A 20,378-nucleotide genomic window follows, 5' to 3' on the forward strand; every position below is an offset into this window, starting at 1 on the left:
GTCTAGTGAAGCAGAGAGAAGGCCATTTGATTAATCATCGAAAATTGAGTTGCGAAGCTCCAGACAAAAGAGAATTTTACTATTTAGCTCTTTTGCAACTCTTTAAGCCATGGCGTACAGAAGAGGAACTACTTGGAGATTTTCTCTGTTATGAAGACTCTTTTAATGCAACCAAGGATACCATAGAATGTCCTGTTTTTCCAAATTATCTGCAAATGTTGAACGAAGAAATAGAGCAAGAAACCACAATTGCTGAAGAGATTGCTAGAGACAGTTCTCAAGACAGTCAGAGTTCTACGTCAATGAGTCAGGATCCACTTGGAGGACCAATTATCCAAAATGAAGCTGAAACTGCCATGGATGAGGTGGAAAGAGCTATGGAACAAGCTCAAGAGGATGTAGAGGATGTGTATTGACTTCTTTTAACTTGCCTACCTCTCTGCCTGAGTCCACTGCACGCTGCACTTTTCAATTGCGTTTTTTGCACAGTTTGTCCAGCGTCGCCCTCAGCGCTCGGCCCCAGCGGTTCCCGGAAGTGAGGCGGGACCGCATTGCACCGGGGTTGGCACTCTAGTCTCCTGCCTCGCCCGCCCCTACTTATTTGGAGAGGGGAGGTAAGTGCGACGCTATGTAAGTACTATCCGCCCCTACCTTGCACTGTTACTCTGCCGATTTTTAATCTACTTGCCTCTGCTGCTTTTTTAATCACTCGCTTTTAAAAAATAAATTGTTTCATCTCATTGTATTGCCGCCTTAGCGCGAGCTGTGTATTGACTTCTTTTAACTTGCCTACCTCTCTGCCTGAGTCCACTGCACGCTGCACTTTTCAATTGCGTTTTTTGCACAGTTTGTCCAGCGCCGCCCTCAGAGCTCGGCCCCAGCGGTTCCCGGAAGTGAGGCGGGACCGCATTGCACTGGGGTTGGCGCTCTAGTCTCCTGCCTCGCCCGCCCCTACTTAACGCAGCAATGCGCCGAGCGCGCAGCGGTCGCGAGCTGCGGGCGCGCCGCCTGCGCGCCGAAGGAGCGCCAAAGGAGGGCCCGTCTGTGCCTGTCCGTGTCCCGGGCGGGCCCAGGGCCGGGGCACCCTCGCATCTCCCTCGCTGCTCTCAGGCTGGCTCTCTGAGGTACTCCTCTGAGGAGCTGTGTGTCCTCAATACCTACAGTTGCGATGCCGCCAAATCTTGGGAGGTGCTAAAGGATATGCATCGCAGATGCCCGACATGAGGGTTCTGCTTTGCTAGCCATCAATCGCCGACCATTGCGTCCAGGACCAACCTAGATACTATTAAAGCCGGCCTGATCAATGCTAGATCAATGGTCAAACACGCGGCTGATATATTTGAGCTGCTTGATGAGAAGGAGCTTGATCTCCTTTTCCTCACCGAAACTTGGCTTTCTGAGTCCTGTATGCCGGTGGTTGAACTTGCTATACCACGCGGCTTCAAGATCACCAGGATGGACCGACCGAAGGGTAGAGGTGGCGGTTTGGCTGTAATTTACCGAGACCACTGGACAGTGGTGAGTGAACCGCCCGAACTACTTGGCGAGACTGAAATGTTACACTTCGCCGTGATCCTCTCCCCTCATTTCACCCTGGGAGGTACTTTGCTTTACCGCCCCCCTAGCTATGCGGGTTGTTTTGCTGGTAATATTGAGGAGGTTATCGTCCCCCGCGCCCTTAAATTCTCTCGATATCTTCTTCTGGGGGATTTTAATATTCATATGGACGCGATGGACTTACCAGAAACGATCGGCTTGGCAGAAGTCTTTTCGTTGGCGCATCTTACACAATGGGTGACCTTCCCCACCCATGCGGCTGGCCATTGGTTGGACCTGGTCTGCTCTAACTTTGAGATCTCTATGCTACCCCCTAGGCGGGTCACTTGGTCGGACCATGCCTTAATTCTGTTCACCTGGCCCATAAATTCAAAAGGGCCGAAGAAATTTTCTGCCTCTCATGCTCATGCCCAGCGAATAAATTTATCTACCTTTTCGGACTCTCTCATGTCTAACCGGCCGACCCTGCCATTAAACCTTGATTCTGCGGTGGAATCATTCAACGCTTGGGTTGAACAAAGTGCCGCTCTACATACTAATAAGAGTGGTAGCAGGCGGACGAGGTCGTCTCCCTCCAAACCCTGGCTCTCCCATACGCTTAGAGAACTCAAATTAGGGTGCAAAAAGCTGGAGCGAGCCTGGCGCCTTGAGTTCTGTCCTGAACTTAAGAGCAAGCTGCGGAGGGCGCAGAAGGTTTATTATGCTGAAATCAAGGCTGCTAAAAGTAGCTACTTTTCAGGAAGGATTGAGAAGGCGGATAACAATGGCAGAGAAGTCTTTGCCATTGTTCAGAGCTTCCTCTCTCCATGTGCTGCCTCCCCAGCTCTCCCGGCCTCCGATTTGTGGTGTGAGGAACTGCCATGTTTTTTTGATAATAAGATCAAAAAAATTCAAGAGGAGCTCTTAAACTCTGGTGGTCCCCTTCTGCTTTCACCACCTAACATTGCTATGGATGCGAAGCAACATGTTAGCCAATTTTCCACCTTTGAGCCTGCTCAGCAAGCTGATGTGCTGGCCATTTTGGAGTCGCTAAAGTCTGGTTCACCCTCTGACCCGTGCCCTGCTAGGGTTTGCGGGGGAGCGGCTAGTCTGGTGTATCAGGAGGTTACCCAGGTTGTTAACATGTCTCTGGCTTCTGCCTCAGTGCCTCTCTGTTGGAAACAGGCGAAGCTTCTTCCTCTGTTGAAGAAACCCAGCCTGGACCCCCTGTCTACCTCCAGCTATCGTCCGATATCACTGCTCCCGGCACTAGCGAAAGTGACTGAAAAAGTAGTTTTTAGGCAATTGAATACTTTCATCGAGTCTTCTCAGGCCCTGCACCCGGCTCAATCAGGGTTCAGGGCTGCTTTCAGTACTGAAACGGCTGTGGTGGAAGTCTCAGAGGCCATTAGGGAGTGTCTTGACGGAGGCGGCAGAGCGGTCCTGGTTTTGCTAGACTTATCTGCCGCCTTCGACACGGTACCCCATGCCCAGTTGCTGACTAGGCTGGCAGAGGTGGGGCTGTCGGGTGCGGTTCTGGCCTGGCTGTCTTCGTTTCTGTCTGAGCGGTCGCAGCAGGTATGGTTGCCCCCTTTTGCCTCATCACCCAAGAAGCTCACCACCGGGGTACCACAGGGCTCGACGTTGAGCCCACTGCTGTTCAACGTTTACATGACCCCGTTGATCTATCTGGCTGAGCAGTGGGGAGCCAAAATAATGTCATACGCTGACGACACGCAGCTGTTGTTCACCTGGCCTAAGGACTGCTTAGACGCTCAGACGGTCTGTTCTTGTTTGACCCATGTCTTCCGTTGGCTTGTCTCAGCCCAGCTTAAATGCAACGAGGACAAGTCTGAGCTACTATTCTATGGCAATTTTCCGGCCAATTTTAGGGAGCTTATTTGGCCGACTGATTTTGCATGTTCTAGCTATCATGGAGGCCCGGCCAAAAACCTGGGGGTCTGGTTTGGACAGGATCTTAAGTTTGAAGCTCATCTAAAAAAACTTACTGCGACCTGTTTTGCGACCCTAAAGTCACTCAAGTGATTCCTTCCACTTCTCCACAGGGAGGCGAAGGAGACTGTTTTGCATGCTCTGATTCTGTCAAGGCTCGATTATGCCAATGCTCTCTATAGTGGTCTCCCTAAATACCTTATAAAGCGAATGCAGATCATTCAGAACGCGGCCGTGCGACTTCTGTTCCATCTTCCACGAAGAACTAGTGCACATGCCCATCTTCGAGAGCTCCACTGGCTCCCAGTGGCACATCGCATTATGTTTAAATCATTGGTTTTGGCCTTTCGGGCCCTGCACCAGCAAGGCCCACAATACTTGCTCAAGAGGTTTTCCTTTTACACGCCTCATCGTGCTCTTCGATCGGCCAATCTCCGTCTGATGTCTATGCCTAAAATCAGATATGCGAGACTGGGTGGTCAGTCAATTTCTGTCCAAACAGCACGGGCCTGGAATGCCTTGCCGCTCTCTCTGAGATCATCAACTACATTGGCAGGATTTAAGAAAGGGCTAAAAACCCATCTTTTTAACCTCAGTATTTAGCTCTCTGCTTCTTTCTTTTTGGATTGGGTCAGTTTAGTGCCTACATATCGCGCCAGGATACTTTGTAGTAGCAGAGCGCGTAATAAAATGTTTTATAACATAACATAACATATTTAACTTAAAAGATTTGGTAAAGCAACTAAACGTTGAGCAGAAAAAGATATATGACGAAGTCACAGAACAGATTGAACATGGATTCAGACATGAGAAAAAAGTGTGCTCATGTACATCATTTAAGCCTGTCCGACTGTACGTAAGTGGAGAAGCGGGAACAGGAAAAAGTTTTCTGATTAAAGCCATTGCAACTTATTTGCAGAAAAGGACTGAATCACCGCTGTCTTGTGTTGTAACCGCTCCAACTGGACTGGCAGCACATAACATTAAAAGGATTACTCTACATCGTTTACTGATGCTGCCAGTTGAGCATGATAATAAATTGCATTACAACAAGCTATCTGGAGATGCGTGTTCTGAAGTTTCCAGAGTCCTGAAGAAAATGAAACTTCTTATCATTGATGAAGTAAACATTGTCTCAAATCTAATGCTTGCTTTTGTGCATTTGAGAATGCAAGAAATTCTTAGAACAGAGTATGATGTGTTATTTGGAGGAAAGCACATTATTGTTTTTGGAGATCTACTACAGTTGACTCCAGTAAAAGGACAACCAGTGTTTAAAATGCTCACGCATGAAGAAACCAGGAAGTCCCTTGGAAGCATTGGAAATGTTAATATATGGTTACATTTTAAATATGCCGAAATGCTTCAAAATTTGCGACAGGCAAAGGATGAAGATTACAAAAATATTCTACAAGATGTAAGAATCGGAAAAGTAAGTGAGCTTGGGAAAGAAGCTTTACATGCTCGATTAATTTCAAATTTGTATCCAAATGAAAACATTCTTCCAGAAAATATTTTTTAAAAAATTACTGAGAAGAATTCTGGGATATGTTTTATGCCAACTCTGCAAGAATGTTCCATCTTCAACAACAAAATGTTAAAGTTAGAAAATAAAGAGATTGTGAAACTGGAAGCAATAGATAAAATAGAGCATATGGGTGCAACAATTGTTTTGCCAGAAAATTTGAAAACAAAATTGGATTTATTAGAGAAAAGTATATCTAAAACAGCTGGTTTTGAATAGACTCTGAATGTGTGCTTAAATTGTTGTATCATTTTGAGAAGGAATTTAAATGTTGAAAGAGGTCTGGTAAATGGAGCAATGGGTTATGTTGTTGATTTTGTGAATTATAGAACTAGAGATGGAATTGAATTTTTAAAAATAAAATTTGATGGCATTGAGCAAGTAGAACAAATCAGTCATTGTTCTGCTAGATTTTTGCTTGTAAAAGACTTATATGTTCGCCGAAAACAGTTTCCTGTTTGTTTGGCATATGCGGTGACAATTCATAAATCTCAAGGTTTAAGTGTAGATAGTGCTTTGGTGAACATTGGAAGATCTGTGTTTAAAGAGGGTATGGCATATGTGGCATTATCACGAGTCAGAACTTTATCAGGATTGTACTTGATTGAGTGTGATGAGACAAAGATTTGTGCTGATCTAGATTGTGTTAAAGAATACAATAGGTTAAGAAGAGAGTATGCTCCACATTTGCCTCAATATCCTCTGTTTGAAAAACGTGTGGTAGGCCAAAAAAAAAGAAATGAGAATAATTGCAGTGAGGTAGTAGAAAAAAGACAAAAAGTAGATGAAAATGTAATTCAAAACAGAAAGAAAAAGGATTCTGATAAAAATGTTGTTGGATTTCAGTTTGAAAACAGTTCTGGTGTCAACTGCTATGCTAATGTAGTGGTTAATGTTGTTTTTTTTCTTCAAACTTTACAAGAACAGATTTTTGTAAATCGGGATCAAAGATCGTGTGGTTTATTGAATTCTGTGGTTGAGAAATGTAGCAGTGATAGAGCAAAAATAGAAAGTGTAACAGAAATTCGAAATATTTTAGACATGTGTTCTGGTCAAGATAAATTTTCACAGAACATTCAGCAGGATTGTCAGGAATTTTTAATGTATATGTTTGGTGTTTTGGAAGATGAAGGTGTAGATGTAGAAAATCTTTTTAGCCTTTCTTATCAATGGCAGCATGACTGCCACAATTGTAGTTTATCAAGTACTACTAGAATAGACACTGAAAGATGTATATATTTGATTTTACCAGACTGTAAATCAGTGTCATTTAATAATCTAATTAAAGCAGCTGATCATAATATGGTGTGTACTCAATGTAAGTGTCCAATGCTGTCCACATTATTTATACAAACTTATGGTCAGTATGTCATTTTAGTTTTCCAACGATGTAGACCTGATGGAACTAAATTGACAACTTATATCAAAAATGCTGTGGCTTCTCAGTTATCAATTTCAGGAAGAACCTTTACAACTGTAGCTATTATTTATCATGACAGTCCTTCGACAACATCAGGACATTATACATGCTACTTAAAATGTCAAAAAGGTTGGAGTTACTGCAATGATTCTCATTTGACTTATAAACAGCGTTTGCCTTTTGACTTAAAAAATTCTTACCTAGTGTTTTTAAAACCAAAGTTTTAGTAAAGGTAATTGGCCTTTGAAGACGGGAGCAGTTAATAAAAGTTAGTTAGTTAGTCTAATGTTTAAAATTATTTATCTCATATAGGTACTGTAAGCGGATCTCATAGTAAGTGATATCAGTTTTATAGGAAATGTTGAACATGAGTGGTCAAAAAAGAGAATATGAATTTTTAAACATTGTGAAAATGTCATATGAGCTTTTCTTTGAAAACTTCGGGTAAACGGTGATTTCAGAGTTTAATTAGAGAAAATTCAAAATATACTCATATATCTAACACTATTTGGCCGTGAGGAAAGTTCAAGGTATGAGTAATAAGTCATAACGTAACACAAGGAGGAAAATGAAAACGTTGAGAAGTATTTCAGATGTTCTTAGATCTTTTTTCATAGGAAGTCGATGAAATGGGAAGTTTTAGAAAACAGCAGAGTATTTTCCTACCAAAAGGACCTTCACTATATACTATTTGGCCTCAAGGAAAAGTAAGTGAATCAAAGATTAGTGTACATATATGATTTGTAAGTTTACATGTTTTTTTTTAAACACAATCTTTTATATTGTATTTTTTTCCCGCTGTTATATGATGAAGAGTTTGAACTCACTGTTTTAAGTGAAATTCAATATATTCTGAGAACAGCAAAAAAAAAACTATGTAACATGATGTATAAGTTATTCTATAGTTTGCATTGTGTAATTTATATTGTATTCTCATTGTCTCACACTCATTTTCCTTTTTCCACCCTTTTTCAGCTCTCTTTACTCACTTACACTGCCTTTCTTTCACTTTGTTTCATCGCTGTTCCTTTACTTCATTTCTTTCACAACTCCTTAATCCAATTTCAACTGTCTGCATTTCTTCTCTCCCTTGCACCACTTTTCAGCTTTCTCACATTCTCTCAGTACCACTGCTTTAGTTCTCTTCCCCTCTCTTTCCTTCTTTTGCTCCTTTACTCTTTTTCCTTTCTTCACTCATTGTACTGCAGTTCACTCAGTCCTTCCTTTTGTCTATCTTTGTACTTACTTCCTCACTCCTTTTTCCTCTATCGTTCTATATTAACCTCATTCCTTTCATCCCTTCACTCTGTGACTCCCCTTCACTCACTCTTAGTCATCTTCCATTCCTCTTTCTTATTAATGGATTCTCATTTAGACTCATTTCCCTTTCACTCATTTTCCTTTTACTTACTTCTCTTTCCTGATTTTGTTTTGGTATCTCACATTCTTTTAGTATCTTACTTACCTTCAGTAATTTGTTCTCCTATTTCCTTTTCCCTCTTTTTTGTCTTTCAACATTACTTTATTTCTGTTTCTGTATCCTTCACTCTTGCTTTATTTCTTAGTACACTTTTTTTGATTTTTTACCTCTTGACCTGTTTCTTCTATTTTAAAATATATCTTTTACTAATTATAACTTTTTTTCTTTTGTCTTTCACTGATATAAAGTGTAGTTTTAACATGCAATTAAGTTTTCATTATTTGTATGGTAAGTGTGACTAAAAAATGTAGTTTGTCATCACCCTTTGCTTTAACCTCACTACTTTTCTCTCACCCTACCTCACCCCTGTTTCCTTACTCTGCTTCCCTCACTTATTCTTATCCTCCATATTTATTTCCCTTTTCCTTACTTTCCTACCACATTCAACTTCTTTCAGTCTTCCTGCTCACCCACACTCCCTCACTTTCCTTTTTTTCTGGTTCACTCTGTCCCTTTCTATTACTCCTTCCTTTACTCTCTCTGTTCTTTCTCTCTGTCACTCCCTATGTCTTACCCTTATTTACTTTTATCCACCCTCTTTCACCTCTCTTTACTTACACTCACTGCTCTTTTCTTTCCCTCCGTCACCGCTGTTCCTTTTCTCTGGTTCCGTCACTACCCGTCATTCCCCATCCTTTACTTTCCTTCTTTTTACTTTCATCACCCATTCACATTCTCCCAGAACCTCTGCTTTAGTCTTCTTCCTCTTTCTTCTCTTCTTTTGGTCCTTTATTCATTTTCCTTTTCTTAGTTACTTCCACTTATACCTTTTCTCTGTTTTACTGTCTATTACACAGTCCCTCTGTGTTCTTTGCTCTAGCTCTCTTCCTCTTTACGCCACTGTCTCTGTCCCCTTTGCTCATGCTCACTCCTTCATTATTTTTTTTTATTATTTTTTTGGTACGCTCCCGGGATGCGCCCCGGTACGCGCACCGGGGCGCGCACCTGGAGCGCTCCAGGGTGAAACATAAAAAAAAAATGAATTTACTTTAAAAAAAGGTATTATATTAATATACATATATATTCACTGAAAAAAACACAGGTTTCACACCAGTTATAGTTAGGGATTAGCATTTAAAAAACCTATGAAATTCACTGAAAAAAACCATAGGTTTCACACCAGTTATAGTTAGGAATTAGCATTTAAAAAACCTATTAAATTCACTGAAAAAACCATAGGTTTCACACCAGTTATAGTTAGCTGGAAATTTTACTGACATAAAACCATTGAAATTCCACGTTATAGTTAGTTGGACTCACTATAATATGAGTGATGTCACTGAACATGTCATGAGTGATGTAGTAGGTGACGTCATCAGCAGTGCATTACACGCGCAAGTTATAGTGAGTCCAACTAATTATAACGTGGAATTTCAATGGTTTTATGTCAGTAAAATTTCCAGCTAACTATAACTGGTGTGCAACCTATGGTTTTTTCAGTGAATTTAACAGGTTTTTTAAATGCTAATTCCTAACTATAACTGGTGTTCAGTGAATATATATATATGTATGTGTATATATATATATATATATATATATATATATATATATATATATTTATATATATATATATATATATATATATAAATATATATATATATATAAATATATAAATATATATATATTTGGGGCTTCTGACTGTCGATTCACCTGGGTTATCTAATGTTACAACCGTAGACCAGGCTACTGGGGGTAAGGTGTTAAACACGCATACTACAAACCCCGGTATTCTTATGACACCTATCTCAGGGAATCTTTTGTCATGGAATGTGGCTGGAATATCTTCCAAAATGGACAGCGCTGATTGGTTTGAATTTATTAATAAGTATGACCTCTGTATTTTTCAAGAGACTTGGGCGTGTGAGCCTACTTTTGCATTGGGGTATGTAAACTTTCATGTTCCTGCTATTAAGGGCCCTAAAGGGCGGCCGATGGGGGGCCTTACTATATGGGTTAGGCAGTCTTTAAAAATTGCTGTAAAATGTGTGGATCTTGACCAAAAAGATATCCAGCTTATCAGATTGACCAGTGATTTACCCCTCACCATGGATATATACAATATCTATGCTAGAGGTGGTAGCAAAGGTAGATCCGAGGTTCTTATGTGCCTTTTTACACTTCTTGAGACCCAATCTGCAGGAAAAAACATTTTAATTGCAGGTGATTTGAATCTAACATTCGAACCTCTCATCACTGGTGATTCTCCTCTGGGATTGGAGGAAGATAAGCTTTGGGACATTCCCACACTAGAGTCCTCCCCGATTACTCGGTGGACGGCTGACATCCTAGGTCTAAACGCCATGTGCTTGGAGCATGGGTTACGAGCCCTGAACGGACGAACTCAATCAGACCGTGTTCCCGCCATGACGTTTAATAACGGGCGAAGCAAAAGTCGTATTGATTACGTCATCTGTAGTACATCGCTATGGTCATCTCTCAGCGACATGGTAGTTACAGCCAGGATAGAAAGTGACCACGACCCGCTATGCATCTCGCATAACTGGTGGACATCTAATCTAATCACTCCAAACCCTTGTGACTTACTTGTGCCGCCGACGATCACGCAATCCAATAATATGCGTAGGTTAAGATGGTCTGGTGTTAAGACGGACCAGCAGGCCCTGGAAAAAATAGGAGCAGCGGCAGACAAGGCCATTCTGGCATTGGAAAATATTACTGCTTTTGCACAAGGACAAGGAGATGTCAATAAAGTTCATACGACTCTCTTTGATGAAGTCAAAAACTTTTTCTTAAAACCCGCAAGAAACAACAGGGCTTGTCCATTTAAATCAGCAAAGTGGTATAACCAAGATTGCAGGGTAGCAAGATTTAAACTAGGAGCTGCAATCAAAAACAAAAATCTGAGTGAGATTCGGTCTGCTAGGAAGCACTATAAAAACTGTATTGCCAGGGCAAAAAGAGACTGGGACGAAGACCATTGGCAGAAACTGAGATGTGCTAGTGAAAGTAAAAATTCTAGACAATTTTGGCATATTGTCAAATGGGGCCATGATAGATCTTCAGAGCCTCCCAACAATAATGTCCCTCATGATGCCTGGGTTACGTTCTTCAGCGAACAGTACTCTTCCAGAGATCAGCCTGTTAGCAATTGCAACCTTATATATCTGTTTGCAGATGAAGATATTTTTATGCTAAGCGAAATCGTGATTGCCCTGAAATCTGTTCATAGGGGCAGAGCCCCGGGTAATGACGGAGTCCCGGCGGATGTCTTCTTAGATGACACCGATAGGTGGAGTAAGTACATCTGCCTTTTATTAAACAATATAGCCAGGGGGGCTGAAATCCCGGTATCCTGGCGGGGTGCTGTCATTATACCAGTATACAAAAAGGGGGATCGTGCCCAACCCTGTAATTATCGCCCAATCAGCTTAATAGACACGGTCCAAAAAGTGGTAGGACGTGTAATCATTAATAATCTGCTTGATTGGGCTGAGGAGCAGAACGTCCTATCCCCTTTTCAGGCTGGTTTTCGCAGAGCAACTAGCACTGTAGACCAGGTCTTCCGCTTCCAATTGATACAATGGCGGACAGTGGTCCTGGGCGGATGCAGTCTCTACGCAGCTTTTGTTGACCTACGGGCTGCATTCGACCTGGTGCCGAGGGCAAAATTGTGGGAGGTGTTGGCAGCCCTGGGGGTCCCGATGATTATTTTAACCTTGATCATGAGACTTCATGAGGGCACTTATGCTAAGATCCAATGGGGTGGCTACGGTAACGATACTATTGACTTCCCTGTCGAGCGTGGGGTTCGGCAGGGTTGTTCAATGGCACCAACATTGTTTACTCTTTTTATAAATGGAATTGTTCCCCTTATGCAAGCTGAGCCCGTAGATGCTCCCTCACTCGCTGGTGCAAAAGTTCCTATTTTAATGTTCGCAGACGACACCTTAATTTTATCAAAATCCCCAAGTGGTCTGCAAAAGGCATTGGCAATTTTTGACAAATTTTGTTGTAATCATGGTTTGGAGGTAAATGCAGCCAAAACAAAACTCATAGTTTTTAATCCTTGTAGGAATTTTAAATCCAAAATAACCATGAGTGGGCGCTGCCTTGAAGTTGTGAATTCTTTTACTTACCTGGGGATACATATATCAAATGACAACAGATGGAACCACCACTTGAATCTGGCAGTACTAAGACACAAACAACTAGCTGGTACCATCATTAAGGAGCACACGAAATCTTTAACTAAGCCAATCAAACCGCCACTAATCATATATGAGGCTAAAGCAATAGGATCTGCACTATATGGGGCAGAGCTGTGGGGGCAAGAAAACCTCCAGGAGCTACAGAGGTCAGAGAATAGCTTCCTCCGAAAACTAACTGGCACCCCACAGAGCAGTCCCCTCTTGCCACTCAGATATGATCTTGGTAGGAAGGAAATCTCGGCTATGTGTAAACTTCGACCGATACTATATTGGCGTAGAATTTGGACCACCCCCGAGTTGTCACAATATGCAGAAGGATTTGCTGATGTGATCAAAGCAGATCGATTTCATGAAATTAAATGGTTTAGATCATTGAAAACAGCATTAAGTGAACTAGGGTTAAGTGAACTGTGGTCTGATCCAACCGGGTCATCCTTTCCATCAAAGTTGTTTATAAAAAACCTCTATTGGGAACAGGTTGAAAATAAGGGTCTCCTTAACAATAATAATGGGTCTATGACGACTGCCTTCCTTGAAGCTAAACTGTTTCCAATGTTTGAAATGTACTGGGATATTATAACTAAACCCATGGACAGGAAACTGTTTTTCCAAATGAGGGCTGGCTCTTTACCTCTTGGTAATCTAACATCTAAATGGGGAAATGGGGTCCAGCAACTTGCCCAGTTTGTGGGGAAGGCAATGAGACGTTGGGTCACTTCTTGTTTGTTTGTCATGCATATTCTGTTCCTAGACGTGTGTGGTTGGCCCCCATGTGTAGAAATTTGGGTACTAAAAGCAGCATGGTAGCTCTACGCATTGTTAAAACTTCCTCCTCAAATTGGATTATCATAGCGACCGCAAAGTACTTGGGGTGGGCGTGGGTAACTAGGCAGAGATTGCTAGTAGGGTGACTACTCTCTGCCTAGCTGTTCAGAGACTGCTAGTTCATCTATTCTCTGTTCCCATGCCAGGTGTCTATCTGATGATAAATTTTTATATTAATTTTTAACTATGTAATTGGATTGTTTTTTGATATGACTTTATAATATGAACTTTGCACCTTGATGGTAAATAATTGGATGTAATGTTATTTTAAACCTCTTTTTTAATGTGTATTGTGCTTAAAGTCATGCTGACTTAGTAATTTAATTGTATTTTATTATGTGTTTGTTTGTCTGCTTTTATGAGTAAACACTCGAATAAAGCACTTTTGAATTGATATATATATATATATATATATATACACATACATATATATATATATATATTAATTTCCGCACATACTTACATATTAACTAAAGCAGTACTGCTGCTACCATGACCTCCCCTGTCCTCCTCCACACTCTGTCTCCTCTCAGATACATTACGTAACGAGAGCATACCTTTCATATCTCTTTTATAGAATTATTTGACCTTTGTCCCAAAAACCAGGGAATGTAATTAAAAGTAAAGAAAGATACTGGGCAGACCTCTGGAAAATGGGACTGTTCAGGGAAATCCGGGACCTCTGGTAACCCTAACTTAGGGTCTGATGTGTCAATACACTGGTTGCAAATAGTGAGTACGAATTGAGAAGAGATTTTTTGTGAACCGTCCAACATTTTGTCCCATGACCGTTGTACTAGTCAGTCATATTTTAAAAAGAATATTTGCTGGAGGCCTAAAAACCTATTGCATCTTCAATATTAATGATAATGAGAGAGGACCTAATTTGCCCGAACACAGGGCTGAAAAAACACACCTGCACAGCTCAATTGTGTTTACATTCCATACTGCAAATATTTTCCATTCATGAAAGGTGCCAGAGCCCTAAAGAGGTTGAGGTTTTTTTTTGTTAAACATTTTTTTTCCTTTCAGAAATGATGTTGGGGAGAGCATGTATATTAGTCCCCATGTTCATTGTCTGATCTCCAAGGCCACCAGTGACTCTGTGTGGTTAGTAATGAATGTGTTTAATGTATAGTTTATGAGTACTTTACATAGCCTAGTGTGAATGTAAAATTGTTTCCATCTTGGAAGGTCGTTGAGGTGTTTTATTCATGTGGATGGTCGGGATAAAGGAGTTTTCCAATTATTCTTTAGACTTGTCTGCTGCTCAGCTGCAGAAAAGTGCTTTCAATATGCCTCAGTGTATAGGTAGATACATAGGGTGCAGAGTTAGGAATGAAAGATACACAGGAGCATATTTACAATGAAATGCCGCAGCAAGACGCCACAAGCAATTTTGCTGCTCCGAGCAGAGTCATTTCAAAAGCACAGGGATACACCGTATTTACAAAAATACAATGCACCACTATGCTCTCCCCTGTGCTGGCACTAAAACAGCAGTCTAGCGCCAATGCAGGCACTCTTGCACCATGGTGCAAGAGTGCCTGTCTTGCAGGGATGACTGTGCTCTTGCAGGAAGGGACACCTTACTGCACAAACACAGTAATTAATGGTGCTTTGTTCCTTCTCTGTGTGCTTCAGAAGTCCTAAGGCGATACTAGCTTTTGTCATAGATGATTCTCCTAGTGGCTAAGGATCCATCTGCTGTGCACCTCCTTCCAATAGGGGCTACCTCTTTTGACATCACCCTCAGTTGCGCTTGTAATGCCCTGTTTGGCGTACTACCGCTATAGGTGAGTGGAACATGTGGGAAGAGTGGATGTATTGCCGTTGGTGTTGCTATTGTCTAATGCGTGCCATTCGCACATTTTGGTACATGTGCACCTCCTTTCTCCTAATTTATGGTGAGTAACATGGCATGGCCGTGCCTTGTGGCTTTCAGGTACTTCGTTTTGGCTGATCTTGACACTGCCTTTGTATCTGGAATCTTCTTTTTGGGAGTACTGTGGGTGGTTGGTCATAGTTTTGTGCGCATCCTTGAGTCTTACTTCCTGTGGCTGGAGGGTCAACGGGTGTTCAGTGGCTACTGCTTTCCCTGGATAGTGCCTGCATGGTCGGAGCACCTTAGGTCATTGTGATTGATCTGCGGGTGGGTGCACTAAGAGCCCTATGTTAAACTGGGGTTGGAGTGGAGTTTTGGAATCCCCCCACCTGGGCACCACCCTCTCCCTCAGACCAGATCCCACTTTTTATCAGCATATTGGTGGGCCTGCTGTCCCTCAACTTGCGGCTGGTGTCTCTATGGTTGTGCATTGCCTAATGAACTGGTGCATTTCTTGGCAATTTTGGAAGGGTTTAGCAAGGTGACAAGAGTTTTGGAAACAAACAAAACAGGAACATTTCACTAAAAGCATCGTAAACGGCTAGTTAAGCGAGTATTTACAGTATAACCTCAAACAATTTGACTATACTGAAAACCTGGCAGTTCGACAAAGAAATTGCAAAGTCTGCTGGGTGACGATGAAAAACCATGACTGCTGCAACAAATCCAGGATGCCTGGTCATCCTACTGAACCCTCTAACTGGGGGCTTGGCCTAGTCATCATACTGAGGGCTCGTGGTTTATCGATCATCCCACACGCAGGAAGAGAATATAGGTCCTAACGGCAAGGATGACTTCTTTTAACAGAAAGGGAGTCCTTAATCTGATTCAGAGACTTTAAGCTTTTGGGGTGGTCGGATGCTGTTTGGAAAATACACCATGAAGGAAGGAATGGCCCCGGACATGGTGCCTGCAAGTGGGAACCCTTGGACTTGGTGATTGGAATGCATTTATTTTAACTTTAGCCATGGGACCATTGTATCTCTTTTTAAACAGTTCTATGTTATATCCCTTCATCAGACTGCCCTGCCAGTGGGTTATGGCCAGCCACACCTCCCTGGGGCATCTGCACCAGAATGGGGCCCCTTTAGATCTTGCCCGGATGACAAACTTGGTGAGGGCCCCTGATTGATATAGTTCTTAGCCACTCTGAATTTGCAGATGCAGATAAAAATAATTAACACCCACTGCTGTCTTATTAGTTCATTCTGGTCAGGTACAGTTTTGGGGGAAGAGGGTAAATAGTTGCTATTTATTCGCCACTGGGTATTAGGTTGTTGGGGTAATTCCTCCTTGCACTGGGGTGGGGTTCTTTTACTGTGCATTTTAGTTCTGTAATTGTGTGAAGGTTCTACCTCCTCACACTGTCACCCCTCCTTGCGAGTGTTTTGACCTGGTTCCTATTGCATTGCAGTTGGGGCCTCGTTGAAAGGAATGCTTTTTGTCGGCCATTGGTCTCCCTTGAAAATTCTGCTGCAATGCAAATGTCTAGCCCATCATATGTGAATGGACCTTGAGTGCGTGCTGCTGCCAACAGCTGTCTTGCCTGTTTATGCCTTAGGAAGCATTCAATGACGGGTGGTAGGCGTGTTGCAGAATCCTTGTATGGGGGCCGAAGCAGTGTGTGTGCTGTATTTCCAGTGGTTGGTCAAAGGCGATTCCAACCAGTTTCTGGAGAGTGCCGCGTAGGAACGCTCTTGTGTTCTGGCCTTCAATTTTCTCTGGGAATCCTAAGAAGCAAACATTATCCCTCCTGTTGCGGTCTTCCAAGTCAATAAACTTGCTATGGAGGAATATTAGCTCCTGGTCCATGCCTTGCACTTATTCGAGGCTGCCCTCAACTGCCATTAGCTGTTGGTCCAGCCCCTCTGCCCTTTTGTGGAACCCCGAGATGTCTGCCCTGATCGACTGCCTCTGCCGCCAGAGATGAAATGTTAGTGTCCATTCCTTCCAGTCGCAAACTGGCACCTGACATTTCCTTCAGGATGCGGTCCATTGTCTCACCTCGTGCTGAGGCTGTAGTGGCCTGGGATAGGCCGCTTGCAGGAGATGGGTCCTTTTGTGGACATATTTCTTGGTTGCTTAAGCTCTTCTACAAAAAGGATTTGCCTGGGGGACTTGCTCCCATGATTGTTGCAGGACATTCACCCTTAGTCCCAGGTGCACTATGGCATCTCATAGGCACAAGAGCCCAGCAAGGGACTACGTGGCAGGGCTTCTGTGTTCCTGCTTTGGACCAGCAGCACCTATGTTCCGTGGGTGATCCAGGTGTTGGTGGCAGGCTCCTGGGTGCACATGTCTTCTGCTGCAGCCCTGCTGGTGCTCAGGCGGGGCCGTTACAATGGTGTGCTTTTCCTGCCAGCCTCCTTGTCTGTCGGTACTGTGGCCCAGTCCAGCATTGGTTTCCCCTGTATCATGTTTTGGTACTGCCCACTGTGGGAGCTCCTTCTTCCTGGGCTGGTGGGGGGTTGTATTCTTGATTGCCTCCTCCTTGTTAATGTTCCAGTGTTGACACCTTATGGTGCACCTGCCGAGTTTGAGCCCTGCTAATGCCGGTGGTGCCGGTGTTCTGGGTGTTGGGCGATGGGCCCAGTAGGTCAGACATCTGAGTGTGTGGGGGCCTCCAGCAGAAAGCACTCCCCTCTTGTGCCTTGGATGCCTTGAATGCCTTGCATGCTGGCCTGGACTTTATTGCCTTGAATTCTGACCTAATCTTTGCTTGTGCCCTGTAAAACCAGGCCGGTGCATGCCATTGCTCTATGAGTCTGTGGTGGTGCCGGGGGCTGTGCATGGTCCCAGAGGCCTCCACCCTCTTTCAATGCTACTAGGATTCCCAGGTGGTGAGCCGTCCAGTTGCTTGGGGATCCCGGGGCCATCTACATTGGATCGATGATGTGTTACCGCCGGTTGCCGCCGCCACGTCTTGTGCTGAGCGCTTTTAAGAGATGCAGATCCCACATGGGCTGAAGCTTCAGACAAGCCTCCAGGCCCAGAGCCTTCCATGTGTTGCAGTTCCATGTGTTGCAGGCCTCAAAGGAAGCCTGACATGTCTCACTTACTTCAACTTGCGCAGGAGTCCCTGAAGGTGAGGTGCCTCGTCACTTGGGGCCAGGGTCAGACTGATTTGCATATAGCCATGTCTGAACTGGAGTGGCAGAGTGGACTAAAGAACGGTGATGGATTAAACCCATATCTTTTGACTGGGTGTGATTGTTTGATTGATTCAGATGCTCCGTCCATCACCACCCCCTTTTGTACAGCTTTTGGCCACCATAAGTGTGGCAGGGTATGCTCAGACGTGAGTCCCTTGCTCACTTTGCCACTGGATTCAAGCAAGCCGGGCTGAAGACGGCTGGAATGCCAGAAACCGGTCCTCGGAAGCTTGTTTCCGGTCCAGGGAAGACATGGCTTGGCAGTTTGGGCTGAACTGTTCCCATGAGGCACAGGGTCAGACTGATTTGCATATAGCCATGTCTGAACTGGGGTCGCAGAGTGGGCTAAAGAACTGTGATGGATTAAACCCAGATCTTTTGACAGGGTGTGAGTGTTTGATTGATTCAGATGTTCCGTCCATCACCACCCCCTTTTGTACCGCTTTTGGCCGCCATAAGTGTGGCAGGGTAAGCTCAGACGTGAGTCCCTTGCTCACTTTGCCACTGGATTCAAGCAAGCTGGGCTGAAGACGGCTGGAATGCCAGAAACTGGTCCTTGGAAGCTTGTTTCCGGTCCAGGGAAGACATGGCTTGGCAGTTTGGGCTGGACTGTTCCCATGAGGCACAGGGTCAGACTGATTTGCATATAGCCATGTCTGAACTGGGGTTGCAGAGTGGGCTAAAGAACTGTGATGGATTAAACCCAGATCTTTTGACAGGGTGTGAGTGTTTGATTGATTCAGATGCTCCATCCATCACCACCCCCTTTTGTACCACATTAAGGTAGGGCACCGGTGCTTCCACTCTGTGTGCCATCATTGCTTCAGGGTAGTGGGTGATTTCATCAGATGCGGGAGGCGGGACCTCTGGGTTACGTGAGGGCCTAGGCTGCAGGAGTACCTCTAGGCCTGGCACCTCCCCTCTTGCTTTAGACCACTTCCTCACAAGTGCAGTCCTTGTTTTCATCAAATCCCAGGCTGACCATATCTAGGACCTTTTGCGTCATTGGGGACATTGGTGCTGCGTACCCAATCATGCTGGGAAGGCCTCCACCTCTGTCCGGAACCCATGTCACAGACGAACCCTCCATTGAGGTGGCCATCTTCCCTCGTGGCCAGACCACGATCCCTGGACATGTACTTTTAAGTTTTACATGTACTGGTAGTAAAAAGCTCCTAAATTCGTTTTTCACTACTGTGAGGAGTACATCTCCCATAGGTTAACATTGGGTTTCCTTTTTACATGTATTAAGTTCTAACATTTGTTTGGGAATAGGTAAAGATTTTGTGTTTGGTATCTGAAGAATTGTAATTTAAAATCCTCTTTAATGGTAAAAGTCAGATTGAACTTATAATTTTTCAACTGTCAATTTTAGAAAGTTGAGTTTCAACAAGGGTTGGGACAATTTAGCGCCAGCAAGGCGAGGCCACTACCAAATTATAACAACAAACAAGCGTCAATGCAGACTCTATTTCACCTATATCATAGATTCGATAATGAGGTCACACAACTTAATTACTATGATCACAATTTAATTTCATTGTTATTCATCAGAAGCATTCTAATTTGAATACAACTGTCATTGACAAAGGAGCATCATCACAAAGAAATACATCACTTAACATTCATTTTGTGACCCACCTCAAATGAACTCCAAACACATAATCATGACATGAATTATTAGATGCACTATCAAAACACACAATCAAAGCATCTAACAGTATATATTCCAGTTCTGCATTTAACAACCACCAGGGGTTGGAAATGACATTTTTCTGCCCTAACTATTTGGTGCCTGCAGTCAATTCCTGGGTGGCATGACTGGGTATAGTTGGCAGGTGGACTTTGTTTATTCCTTCCAGAAAGCCACACAATAGAGGGATTTGGTGTGCCTAGATGGGCCATCACTGGCAGAATGGGGCATAGCTGGGCACTTCCCCTGTTGCATTCAAATAGGTTTTGCCTTCATACAGAGGTCTTGTCACCACTGCATTATTCATGCAGCCAGCCTAGAGCCACATAAGGGGAGGCAGAATAATTTAAAAGTCAAGCTTGACAAACCTATGGCAATATGTGCTTTTTATTCCTTGTAGGAGGTAACCATGATTACTACGGATGTCTCCGTAATGATGTAACAATGATTTACTTGTCAGAAATTATTAAAAGAAAAAATCGAGGGTAAGAAATATACATTCCCCAGGTTGGGTGCCAATGTTTCATAAGCTAAGACTCTGGCTTAGCTCTACAAAGTTTTCTTTTAAAACAACGAGGGCCATGAGTAAATTTAGTTCAATGCACCATCAACAGAATGTTAAAAAACAGGTTGCTATAGCTCCACATGACCCCACTCAATACATAGTTGATGTGATTACCATGCTTTCTAGGGCATTAACAGTCCCTAAACAGGAATCAATGTACACAGAAGGGATTTGG

This window comes from Lissotriton vulgaris, chromosome 1_1 (genome assembly GCF_964263255.1).
Source record: "Lissotriton vulgaris chromosome 1_1, aLisVul1.2, whole genome shotgun sequence".
Classification (NCBI taxonomy): Eukaryota; Metazoa; Chordata; class Amphibia; order Caudata; family Salamandridae; genus Lissotriton; species Lissotriton vulgaris.